Source organism: Cupressus sempervirens, chromosome 3 (genome assembly GCF_028749045.1).
Source record: "Cupressus sempervirens isolate cs-2001-9-10 chromosome 3, ASM2874904v1, whole genome shotgun sequence".
NCBI lineage: Eukaryota > Viridiplantae > Streptophyta > Pinopsida > Cupressales > Cupressaceae > Cupressus > Cupressus sempervirens.
In genome coordinates, this window is record NC_143120.1 from 328,840,602 (window position 1) to 328,853,388 (window position 12,787).

The 12,787-nt window shown below is 42.1% G+C and overlaps 2 pseudogenes; both read left to right on the forward strand.

Annotated features, from left to right (window-relative positions):
• The first annotated feature begins 1,061 nt into the window (after positions 1 to 1,061).
• On the forward strand, positions 1,062 to 4,267 carry LOC149566323 (uncharacterized; annotated as a pseudogene).
• Positions 4,268 to 7,162: 2,895 nt separating this feature from the next.
• On the forward strand, positions 7,163 to 9,236 carry LOC149566324 (uncharacterized; annotated as a pseudogene).
• Positions 9,237 to 12,787: the final 3,551 nt, after the last annotated feature.

The following is a 12,787-nucleotide window of genomic DNA, read 5'->3' on the forward strand; positions in this document are numbered from 1 at the left end:
AGACCACAACGAGGGTCTATGGGACTGTAAGCTTACATCAAGAAAATAGTAGACAAACGGAGCCCCAAACGGTGACCGCAAAAGAACAAGTACAACAAACGAAGAAGAAGAAGAAAACATGAGACATCACATAAAAGATTAGGAATCCGTCCTCGCAGGAAAAAAAGTCCAACAACGACTGATCAGTGCAACTACCGGAAGCCCTATGATGAAGCTGAGTGCTACGAGAGAAGTGTCATTGGTGAAGAGGTCCCTTGCAGGGTCTCACAAAGCTAGAATGGCTCATATTAGGGAGACTGTACAGATGCTTCACACCTCGAACTAGAGTTAAGGGCGAGAAGAAGGTCGTAATAAGCTATGTCTGGGCCAGACTCCTGGGAAATGAAAGCTGCAAAGTATGATCACAAAGTTGCAAGGACTCGGAGATAGAGCATAATGCAACGCTAATCGGTGTACCTGAAAAAATTCGAGAGGGATTTGCAATCTCTAAATAGACAGTAAAACCTCCCTCTAATCTTGTAGTATATGGGCCATTTGAAAAGAAAATGAGTCTCAAATTCTGCCTCAGCTAAGGTATAAAGTGTGCACACCCGATCCTCTCTAGCAATATGGTGATCAACCTAGATTCGAAGTCTGTGTGAGCCCACCCTAAAGGAGCCAAGCGAGATACGCAAGGCGTGTGTCCAGTATCTGTGTAAGTACTCAGGGCAAACAATAATCCCATCCCGAATATCTAAGAAGTGCATTGCGTAGAAAGCCATCCTTGGACATAGCCCCCCTCAAGGATCCACCCAAGTCCGTATGATATACTGCTTGTAGATGTCAAGTCTGACATGCTCGTTCAACTCCTGTCAAGAGGGGAGTAGATGAGTAGAAGCGTCTAATGAGAACTGGTATGGAGGGAGATGGTCAATGTCGATCCCAACTGAACTTAGCAAGATAGTAGCCTGAGCATACCAACAACGGGCTCTAGAAGCTCAATTGGAATCTGCAATAGCAATTGAGGAGCAGTAGGCAAAGTAAGGGTATCTATGTTGGCCTTCAACGGAGTCTGCAAAACCATGAAGACGGTGGAGAAACTAGATCAGGTCAAAAATGGTTGCAAGCTTGAATGGCTGAGCTCCAAACTCAGCCAAAATAATACTGTGGGGGGTAGATCTGTGACACCTAATAATCCGACAGAGGAGCAAATTTTGGGTACGATCGATCATGGTCCAATCCAAGTCTAAAAGGGAAGGACCCCAAACCACTGCACGATAGAGCATTGTGGGTCTTAATAAGGAATCCAAGAGGGATAGCTTAGATGGTGTGTCTTGAAAGTGGTGTCTGAAGCATTGTCTCTCGAGCATGGCAAGGGAACCCAACCCCTTACTGATCCGAGGTTGAATGGTTGATCTCAAGTTGAAATGAGATCTGGAAAACCTAACCCCAAGGTATGTGTAAGATGATGTAATCTCAACTTCTCGACCCTGGAAGTGAAAATGGAGATGTGAGGTCTTCAAACTGTTGAAGACCATAACACGAGTCTTCTCAAGGTTCACGACTAGCTATCTTATGTCACAAAAAGATGCAAGTCTATCCAAAATCCTCTGAAGCCCCTTAGGAGAAGAAGCAGGAAGAACCACATCATCAACAACGAGAAGGATGGAGATCAATACTTGGTGTAGATGACAACCATCACCTAGAAGCGAGGAGTCACTGAAAAAAGCCTTGTGCTCATCAATGCAAATCCCGAACAAGGTGGGCAAGAGAGGGCAACCCTGCTTCACCCCAATGGTGCTCTGGATAGGGTTGGAGAAACCCTCTATGGTCCTGAGTCTACCAATCACTGTCTCATATAACCTCATGATAGTCGTCAATAAGATCTTAGAAATACCAATATCTCTATCTCTAACAAAGTGTCACTTTGGGGATGGAATCAAAAGCCTTACGAAAATCCACAAAACAACAGTAAACTTTCTTTGAGTAGTGTCGAGCCTCCTCAACAATAACTCATAGTGTTAAGATATGATCCATGGTCTGGTAGTCTGCCCTGAATCCTACTTGACCCTTAGCCTTGCAATTCCTCCTATCGAGCTCATTGGATAAAATAGTATTCAATGTTGTAGCATAAAGTTTGGCAAATGTATGCCCAATCATTATGGTCCTATAGTTTTTGGGATTAGAGGTCAGCTCGGACTTATGGATCGGGTGGATAACGTGCCTCAACCAAGAGTCCAGAAAACCAAAACAAACCACTCTATTAAAGAGTGTAGAGAGATAAGGGCCCAAGATCGTGGTGTCAAGCTTGAAGAGCTTAGCCTAAAAACCCTTCTCATCAGCCGCTCCGCTGCATCTCATAAGTCTAATGGCCTCGTAAATGTTGTAAGTGGAGAATAAGTGACAATGGGGGAGTGAGTTGGGAAGGGCAGCAACCTAACTTGGGATATCATACAATGTGGAGGCATGAGAGGCAAGGAGGCGAAGGTCAGGGGTGGACTAGGGTTGGCTACGTCGAGGGAACATGGTGTGCCAAAACAACTTAGGATACTAAATAAGCGTGTCACAAGTGAATCTGCCCTGTGAAGCAATAAATAATAGCTTCTTATGGTGAAGAAAGTGTTTGTAGGAGGGTCATAAATTCGTGAAAGCAGGGGAATAAGTATCAAAAGCCAAGCGTAAAGAGCGGTGGAAGGTTTTATAGGCCTCATCAAACCATTGGTTCATGGGACAAGTATTCCATTGAACGGATCTAAGAGTGCTAGGAATGGAGCGGTGAGGGATAGAGAGGAGAGCCAACTCCCAAATCGAAGTAGCTAGTGAGTGAAACATGGTAGACTGTCATGTCCCCAATTTTCTGGTGACAGTTCGATTTAATTAATTTAATTAATGGTTGTCCAAGGACGACTAATTAGTTATTTTAATTAAATAAATAAATATTAAAAGATGACCTTGTATTTAATAAAGTGACTTTAGTATTTAATAAAGTGACTTGGAAAATATTTAATAAAGTCACTTGAGGGATAAGATCAAAAAAGTTCTAGAAGTCTCTGGAGAGGATGGAGGGAAAAGAATAAATAGGCACCCCGGGGCTCCATTCGAATAAGGCAGTTGATTATCTCTCTTTGATTTTCAGATTGTGATTCAGTCACGGGTGCATTGTGGAAATCTAGGGTTTTCGGCAATTGTCACAGTTGGCCATTGAGAACGATAACTCTCAATTGGTACGCGATTTTGAGGGTGTGAAATATCATCCGAATTATTGCAGATTGGAGGTGACATTCAGTCATTTCATCGGGGCGGAATTTGTGGCCTAAGGCCAAATTCGAAGGATTGATATTTGAAGATTTTAGTTTGCAAGCGTCACGATATTCCATTGAGATCATTCTCGAGAAGCATCGGAGAACCAGATCAAAATTCGCAGATCACAGTCCAGCACTTCCGTATAAGGTTTGGGCCGAATTCCATTGTTTGATCGTTACGGAAAGGTTGTTGACATCTTTATTCCAAGAGACAGGAGGACTGGGGATTCAAGAGGATTTGCTTTTGTTCGTTACAAATATGCAGATGAGGCTGAAAAGGCAATTGAGAGGCTGGATGGAAGGAATGTTGATGGACGGGATATTGTTGTGCAGTTTGCAAAATATGGTCCAAATGCAGAAGTAATTCATAAAGGAAGGCTAAGTGCAGAGCCTCCTAGCTCGAGAAGATACAGGAGTCGCAATCCTCGGCTTTCCAGGAGAAGATATGAACGACATAGATATCACGAAAGAGATCGGGAATATCGACGTCGAAGCCGGAGCCAGAGCCTGAGTCATAGCCGGAGCCGGACTCACAGCCGGAGCCGGAGTCGGAGTCGCAGCCGGGGCCGCAGTATCAGCCCTCGCAACCGTAGCAGGAGTCTAAGTTGGGAGAAAACAAGTGAGAGAAGGAAAAGATCTCTCAGTCCTATTGATAGTTCTCCTGTGCGCCGCAGTCGATCTCCACAGCGTCGAAGCCAAGATCAATCTAGCCCACCTGCTAGGTCTCCTGCCGTACAAGTTTGTCGCCAAAGGCTCAAAGTGAATCTCCAATACCTAGTAATTCAGGATAATCATATAACTTGCAAAGCTGCTGTAGATCCACGTAGCATCATATGGCAGTGGTGTTCCAACTAGAAAAGTCTCGAGTACATCTGGAGTTAAACATGAGTGACGCATTGGTTGTTCATTATGTTCGAGGAGTCTTTGTTAGATGGTTAGTCTGATCACTTGAATTTTATTTCATTAATCTATAATTTTCAGTATTAGTGGGTTGGTTTTTTGGAGAGACGGCACCACATCCTGTCCATTGGGTGATGACTCTGAATCGAATCCGGTTATCCGATTACCAGGAATAAAGAATTATTAATCCTGACGGGGTTATTTCAGTGGTATCAGAGCCTGTTTGCTAACTGTTTGACAAAATGCCTAATCATTGAAGTTTTTGGTGTTTGAGAGGCAAATATCCTGTCGGGAATATCTCAGTGGTATCAGAGCGGTTTTCTTGCCATCCTGTGGGGTGAGTACCGAATTACATGAGTGATTAGCACTCTACTTCAACCAAGATGGACAGGTACAACACAAAGTCTCCAAGGACACAATCTCGGACAAGTAATAGACGCAGTATTCAGAGTCGGAATTGTGGAAAGGAGGACTATTTAGACATTCAGGATGAGCTCAGAAAAATCAAACATAACATGTCTGAACTGTTGGTTAAACACCGCCGTATACTTGACAGGCTGTCCGTCCCAGCTAAGGTGAATAAATCAACTGGATTTCGTTTTGACAAATCTTCTCACAAAGCGTTGACTGATACAATGAGAGATGCTACTAGGAACCTTAATGAGGAGTTCGAGAAACAAGTATGCCACCAGTCAGAGGCTTTAGTTCGGTCACAGGAAGAAGTGGTGAAGGATATTACGCTGATGGATAGTAACTGTCAACTTGACACTCAAGTTGAGACAGTTGAATACGAGTTTCCCAAAGGTGATGTCTCAGATACTAAAGGTGGTTTGGTTCCGACAGTCAATGATTACAGTGAAGTGAGTTTAGATGATGATGAAGATGTCATTGTGCATGATGGTAAGGTACCAGGTAGAGATGAGCAAACACTGCGTATTCATGATTTTGCTGAGAAAGAGTACCAGGCTCAGTTAGATGAGAATGGCAGTACTTCACATGATTTGTCCAGCCAGCTGAAGGTAAGCAAAGATAGTATTGTGGCTTCTTTATCTCATCATGACAAGATGCGGGAGATGTTAGAAGCGCACATCCAGATGATTCAGTTACGAGGAAGATATAAGGGAGTTCAGGCAAATTCTTCCTTCTGTGACTTACATGCAATTTGTGAAGGGATGGGGATGACGAAGCTGAGCTATTTACATCTTCTATCAGATCGTGACCATCTTCTAAGCCTTGCCAAAGATTATTCAGATGCCTTGAGGAGGAAGGAGGAGGAAGTTGTCAAGCTTTCTTGCGAGCTTGAGGACACTCGAGCAACTTTGGCATTACAGGACTGGGAGAGACATGGGAATGAACACGACATGGAGCTAAGTTCATCTTGCACTCAGCTTTCTACATTTGACGGATCATATATGGTAACTGATAATGCTACGAGTTCATCTTGCATTCACATCCAGGATACAAGGACAATGGCAGACAGGTATGTGAAGTTAGCTGGTGTTGGTCACATTACTCAGGTAAGTAGTTTGCTTGAGTTACCAGTTGTTTCTTGCATATGGATTCGGGAATGTTTCAGCAGCATTTGGGATTCAGTCAACCGAAGATCTTTAGCACTTTATGATAGCCATGATTGTTTGAGTACTATCATGGATTTGATTAGCAGAATATACGGTGTTATCTTTCCTTGTGCCAGCAGAACATCCGATGTTGGTATTAGTTTTTATGCACCGTTGTTGGGTTTGGTTCATATTTCTAGTCGACCATCCTTGCTGAAAGGTGTTGAAGGTTTTTCATATTTGGAAGCATGTACAGATGAGTCCCAGGATCGTTTTGACCTTGATGACAGTCGGGAGAATGAAGTGAACAGTTTTGAAGATTCAGCTTCCTTGACAGTTTCTTTAGGTACAGAAGAGCTTGATAGCAGGACTACAGATTTTGACACTCTGGATGTTGATATGAGTTTTAAAGTTGATTCAAAAAATATGGATGATAATAATCCAGAGACCAGTATTTTTGAAGACATTCCTCCAGACAATGTGTCAGAGGGAGTTTATAGAAGACAGTCTAGCCAGAGCCATCATGAGGTTAGCCAGTTGAAAGTTAGTGAGCGAGACATTGTTATCGCTTGTGAGCATTTTGATACTGCTCGTCAGTTGTTGGCTGTTACTGGTTGGGGTTCTTCTATGACAGATGAGTCTAGCAGTGGTTACTTTTCTTTGGCAGAGATTCATGCCTTGCATGAAGTTGTTCGAATTTTAAAGCAGGATTATTTACGATTGGTAGCCGACCGTGATCACTTGGTTGAGTGGGGGAGTACAGCCTATGAGGCACTCTTGGATCGTGAAGAGGAGGTGAGTGAGCTTTCCCAAGAGCTCATAGCGACTACTGAGGCGTTAGAGGACACACAGCGAGATCAACAAAAGTCGCAGTTTCAGTTGAAGGAGGTAACCATGGAGTTGGAGTATTTGAAGTCAAAACCAGCCCCAGACCCAGTTCATTTGTCTATTGAGGTAGATGACGGTAAGTACACTCCTACAGTTGCTTTTGAGGAGCTTATTGTTGAGACTGACACACATGTTCAGGGTTTGGAAGAAGTTGGTTTTAATGAGCTTGGGATACCGGTAGAGTCCAGTTTCCAGATTGATTCTACTCAGATAGTTGATAGTGTGGTACAGCTGAGTATGCCACCCTTACAAGAGAACCAGTTGTGGTGTAAAGGGGAGTATGTTAATGCTTCCTCATATAATTTTCACTGCACTGAACCGTTCATGGAGTATTTGCTGGGTAGTGCATGTGTTCATTTGGACTCGCATAAGGTGACAGAGGGTGTTCTCATCCAAGATACTAGTGTTATTTGCAGATTGGTTGAGAAGATTATAGGGGTCCTTTCTACTATGCTACCTCACAGGGATCTTGAGGAGGGGTTTGTTGAGCAGAATGCACGGGATCCTAGCCAGCCTACAGTCACTCGGAGTCAGAAAATGGAGCCATCTGTTGATTCCCAGCTCAGTGATGAAGAGCCAGTAACAGAATTTGGAGGATCTTACCAGCATTATACGGTAGGGTACGCTCATCATTTCTCTTTTGACACAGAGATGGAAGATTTTATTTCACTCAGATGTAGATTGGCTCCAGTTTCTTATCATCCATTAGGGGATAGATTGGCACCATCTTTTGAAAATAAAATTGGTAGTAGCAAGTTACTCAGCCTGCAGCATCAACACGCCCGGAGCAGTTTTTCAGAGATTGGATTTGATGGCAATGATTCAGGTACCTATAGCTGTTGTCATATCTACAGTGCAGTTGGGGGCAAGTGTCATTCTGACGGGGGCTTGAGTTTTGATAGAGTTGATGTTTCAGTTGGGTTGAATTTCGTAGAATGGTTTCTTCTACTGACATCTACAGTTGGTTTTCAGATGATTTCATCAGAGTTGTCAAGTTGTTTGGTATTGAGTACAGTTTCTCAGTTGTTGATATTGATGATTTCTCCACGGGAGTATGATGAGGATTGGGATGATACACAAATTTACATTTGGGATCCAAGAAGACTGATTGGTTCATAGTTCAGCCATTGCTTGGGGACAAGCAATTTCAGAAAGGGCGGACTGTCATGTCCCCAATTTTCTGGTGACAGTTCGATTTAATTAATTTAATTAATGGTTGTCCAAGGACGACTAATTAGTTATTTTAATTAAATAAATAAATATTAAAAGATGACCTTGTATTTAATAAAGTGACTTTAGTATTTAATAAAGTGACTTGGAAAATATTTAATAAAGTCACTTGAGGGATAAGATCAAAAAAGTTCTAGAAGTCTCTGGAGAGGATGGAGGGAAAAGAATAAATAGGCACCCCGAGGCTCCATTCGAATAAGGCAGTTGATTATCTCTCTTTGATTTTCAGATTGTGATTCAGTCACGGGTGCATTGTGGAAACCTAGGGTTTTTGGCAATTGTCACAGTTGGCCATTGAGAACGATAACTCTCAATTGGTACGCGATTTTGAGGGTGTGAAATATCATCCGAATTATTGCAGATTGGAGGTGACATTCAGTCATTTCATCGAGGCGGAATTTGTGGCCTAAGGCCAAATTCGAAGGATTGATATTTGAAGATTTTAGTTTGCAAGCGTCACGATATTCCATTGAGATCATTCTCGAGAAGCATCGGAGAACCAAATCAAAATTCGCAGATCACAGTCCAGCACTTCCGTATAAGGTTTGGGCCGAATTCCATTGTTTGATCGTTACGGAAAGGTTGTTGACATCTTTATTCCAAGAGACAGGAGGACTGGGGATTCAAGAGGATTTGCTTTTGTTCGTTACAAATATGCAGATGAGGCTGAAAAGGCAATTGAGAGGCTGGATGGAAGGAATGTTGATGGACGGGATATTGTTGTGCAGTTTGCAAAATATGGTCCAAATGCAGAAGTAATTCATAAAGGAAGGCTAAGTGCAGAGCCTCTTAGCTCGAGAAGATACAGGAGTCGCAGTCCTCAGCTTTCCAGGAGAAGATATGAACGACATAGATATCACGAAAGAGATCGGGAATATCGACGTCGAAGCCGGAGCCAGAGCCTGAGTCATAGCCGGAGCCGGACTCACAGCCGGAGCCGGAGCCGGAGTCGCAGCCGGGGCCGCAGTATCAGCCCTCGCAACCGTAGCAGGAGTCTAAGTTGGGAGAAAACAAGTGAGAGAAGGAAAAGATCTCTCAGTCCTATTGATAGTTCTCCTGTGCGCCGCAGTCGATCTCCACAGCGTCGAAGCCAAGATCAATCTAGCCCACTTGCTAGGTCTCCTGCCGTACAAGTTTGTCGCCAAAGGCTCAAAGTGAATCTCCAATACCTAGTAATTCAGGATAATCATATAACTTGCAAAGCTGCTGTAGATCCACGTAGCATCATATGGCAGTGGTGTTCCAACTAGAAAAGTCTCGAGTACATCTGGAGTTAAACATGAGTGACGCATTGGTTGTTCATTATGTTCGAGGAGTCTTTGTTAGATGGTTAGTCTGATCACTTGAATTTTATTTCATTAATCTATAATTTTCAGTATTAGTGGGTTGGTTTTTTGGAGAGACGGCACCACATCCTGTCCATTGGGTGATGACTCTGAATCGAATCCGGTTATCTGATTACTAGGAATAAAGAGTTATTAATCCTGACGGGGTTATTTCAGTGGTATCAGAGCCTGTTTGCTAACTGTTTGACAAAATGCCTAATCATTGAAGTTTTTGGTGTTTGAGAGGCAAATATCCTGTCGGGAATATCTCAGGACACCTGACTATGATCAATGAAGTTAGCAGGGCAGAGGAATCTTCTCAAATGGAAAATGAAGAGGTCTTGATCAATATCCTCAAAACAGAAATGGGTAAGGGGTTGGTTCTGGGCAAGATGAGTAGAGATGGGTGGTAGGTGGGAAGAAACACGAATCGAAAGGAGAGATCCACCAGGGGAAGATGAGAGATTGTAAAGTTTTGGATGGAGGGGAGGAAAGAAGCAACAATGAGGATATAATCAACCACGCTCGCACCCCCACTATGAGGCCAACACGTAAAAAGCTCAGAACCCAAGAAGCAAGAGAGGCCATTCAGAATCACCAAATCGGAGGACTCAAAGATGGAGAAGGTGGCGACCATAGCAAGTTAGATGTCCACTGTGATCGTAGGACAAACGTTGAAACCCCATACTAGTAGGATCCCTCTCAGTAGTACAAATCAAGTCAGACCACAATCATACTAGGGGGTCTGGAGATCTTTAGTCCGTGCATTAAAGTCTCCTAAGATGATGATGTCACCCATAACCCCAAACTTGGAGATGCTCTCGAATAGGTTTGTAAAAGGGTTCCTGTCCTCAACACTATGAATAGCATAAGGTGAGGAAGTCGGCAGAAAGTAACAAACGACAATGAAGATATCTCTCTGACGGCAATTAGTGCCACCAACCTGAATCCACATAAATTTGGCCTGAGAGTCAGAAAGAACCAACGTGGTAGTACTAAATAGATCATCTCTAATCAAACAAGCAACCCCACCGGAACCACACACCCCACCTGAAGTGCGGACCTCCTCTCTACAAACTGAAAGCCATTGATATCCTATGTAACTTGGAAGGGGCTGAGCAAGACTCTCATGAGTCTTGGCAACAACCAACAAATCAACATAATTGATTGCATCATAAAGTAAGCCTGGCAAAGACTATAGGGAGCCATTGCCATTCCAACAATTGACAAGTAGAGAGCCAATGGAGGGCTTAGAATTGCCCAATTGTTGGTGCTCAAACCGTCAATTGGCTTGGGTATGTCTCGCATCCCAACCCTTGGGAGGTGACTCATGAATAACTACTTTTAGATACCTTATTATTGCCCATTTCTCGTTACTCCTTGCTTCTACCACGAGGCTCCTAGAGTGCTTTAGTTCAACTACCTATGATTTTGTGAGGTCCTCATCAAGAAATATCTTTGTGGGAAGGAAGAGCTTCTTCTTTGCCCTGAGAGCTTGTAGTCGATTAGCGAATGAGAGAAACCTAATAAAAAGGGTGTCGTCGTGTCCAAACCATGCTCTGTTTAACGTAACATTGGAAATACCCAATTGCTTGCTAAGAAATGAGTAGCCTGTGGGGAGAGGATCAATGGAGGATGAAGGAAGACCTCTAACCCGAAGGTTGAGTTCCCTGAAGCGCCTAACCTGATCCTCTGCCAACTTCTCTTGGACAATTTTTTGCAAAAGCGTAGTGCTGGAGTTTTAGCAAGTGAAGGCAAAAGTTTTAATTTGCTGCTCTATTTCAGTCAAAAGAGATGTTTGTTTATTAACAAACTCCGTCTACTTGTTCTTGAGGTTTCCCATATCCCCGAAGTCTTCACTAATGGAGCTGATATCTTTTGTAATGCCCACTGTTTGTGTGGTAAAAGTTTCAGAGAGGTCTTGGATGCGTGAAGAATTACACACAACCTATTGGTTCAAATCAATCAATGATTAAAATAGGGAGTGAATAGTGTTCTGGAGAGTTTGATTCATTGATTCGTACTTTTGCAACTGCACTAAGAGACCTTGGGAAACTGCTGAGAGAGAAAGAGTTGTGACTTTCAGAACTACATTATCCTTCTCCAATAATGTCTAAGTGATCAACTATTTGCTATAGTATTGTAGGATTGGGTGGGGGTTCCATGATTCAAAACAGTACTACATAGTAAATGAATAAACAAAACTAATACGTATATTAATAAACCAAAGTAGATACTATACCCGACATTTTGTCAAACAGCTCACATATAATCCTGTCTTGCGGTGGCTAATCTACTTGCAGAGGTATTTTCTTAAACACTTGTGCCTCAATTAGAGAAAGCAACAACAGTTGCATACCGACCAATCTTGTCCTATTTCCTAAACTGAGTATCTTACTCTTGCTCCTGTTGCTGCTGCCCACAAAGCCTATACATGCCCCTAGACTCGAATCCTTAGCCTGCAATGCCCCAATCTTGCGCACCCAATCCCCAAAATCAGGCCCTCTAACAAACCCCAAAGCCTTTTGATCTAACAAACACTTCTAAAGAAACTTCAATCACGCCCTCTAACAGCAAAGCGCATGTCGCTTGCTTGGCCCAGATAAAGAATATTATAATTAGTATCATTTTTAAGGGAAAAGGTACAAGAGAAGGATGGACTATGTAACTTCAAAGGAACAAGTTGTGAATATATTCCTAATCCATTAACTAAGGATGCTTTGAGTACTTGATAGATAAGATAGAGATCATTCCCCTATTGGAGAAAAATTAGGATACTATAATTGCACCAATCCACTGAACTTATTTGTATATCTTTTATGTATTGATGTAATGTTGGCTCTAAATTGGATTGACGAATAGCTGAGTCTCAAAAGAACCTCTCTTATATGTGGGCATTTCTTTTTCGAATCTAGTTTTACAACTATATATTAACCGTATTCAAAAACTTAGTAAATTTGGTGCTCTAAAAAAAGGCTTGTTAGTGATAAACAACAAACCACACATTATTTAATAAATGGATGATACTGATAAGGGTTACAACTGTATTCAAAAACCTAGTAAATTTGGTGCTCTGAAAAAAGGCTTCTTGGCGATAAACAACAAACCGCACATTATTTAATAAATGGATGAATACTGATAAGGGAATGATGTCCATAATCGAATATTGGAGTACAATAAGGAGAAGGGAAATTTTACTTTACACACAAGTCCATCGTATGCAGTTATATGACCTATGGAAGAACTATACCAAATATTGGACTTTGAGCAGTGTCCGAGAGCAGTATGAAACATAAGTACCAATCATATTGGATAACTTATCCTACTTCACAAATCAAGTATAGTTCCAGATTATAATAATGAAGGGATTTAATTAGTTAACATAATATTCAATTCATTGAAAACTAGTGATTTTCTATGTAATCTTTGGATGCCATTCAGAGAGTATTTATCTACTTGTAAATTTAAATGTGGCAGCATTGTTAACACTGAGCCAAGTCCGAAGCAAAGATAACTAGTATATATTATTGAATATCTGTTTAATACTTGATAGGATCCATTGTTTGTAAAACCCAAAGAGCTATATAATCTCCAAAGGAGGAAACCA